Source organism: Nannospalax galili, unplaced genomic scaffold (genome assembly GCF_000622305.1).
Source record: "Nannospalax galili isolate Female #2095 unplaced genomic scaffold, S.galili_v1.0 scaffold223, whole genome shotgun sequence".
Classification (NCBI taxonomy): Eukaryota; Metazoa; Chordata; class Mammalia; order Rodentia; family Spalacidae; genus Nannospalax; species Nannospalax galili.
Genome location: NW_008348885.1, coordinates 509,968 through 510,593, shown reverse-complemented (window position 1 = coordinate 510,593; position 626 = coordinate 509,968). Strand labels below are relative to the sequence as shown.

The following is a 626-nucleotide window of genomic DNA, read 5'->3' as shown; positions in this document are numbered from 1 at the left end:
AAGAAACATAGAGTTTTTGATTCTAGAAATAAATTCGTATTTCATGTTTGAGCATTTAGCATAATACACAGGTAAAGATTAGCATGATAAGTAACCTATGTGGATGATAAGCTGAGATGATGACTTTATTCAGATGTTTTGTTAGCATGGAGATCATTGCATCCCTGAATTGCTGAGACTTTCCAACTTCTCGCTGCAGTTTTTGTGCTCTGCCTGCTGAGCATAGATACTCAAATATATAGTGCACTTTGCAAGCAAAACTCTGTGGCAGATGAACAAAATTATCTGGCACAATTTGAGGTTGCTAGAGCAAGAAAGTTTTACCTATTTTGGTAATTCTCTTTCCCTTGAGACAACCCGTTATATAGGTTCAAACAACATTTTAAAAAAACTATATAGTGCACAGCAAGGACTTCCAAAACATTTGGACTACTATTTCCCCCCCCAAATGAAAAAGTAAGCAGAATCTCAGCACATGAAATCTCAGCAAGATATATGGAAAAGATAACAAAGTGGAACCCCATTCACTAATAATTTCACATGTTGGTACCTGATTTTCTGAAGAAAAAAACTTGGAAACCACTGTAGAGTTTCACTATAAGGATGGCAATCTTCTCTTTGAAGAA

General features: G+C 35.6%; 1 non-coding gene across 1 annotated transcript; it reads left to right on the top strand.

Annotated features, from left to right (window-relative positions):
• The first annotated feature begins 252 nt into the window (after nucleotides 1-252).
• LOC115072540 lies at nucleotides 253-379 on the top strand. Its single transcript, XR_003851587.1, has one exon. It is a non-coding gene; the product is annotated as a small nucleolar RNA SNORA28 (small nucleolar RNA).
• The last annotated feature ends 247 nt before the right edge of the window (nucleotides 380-626 follow it).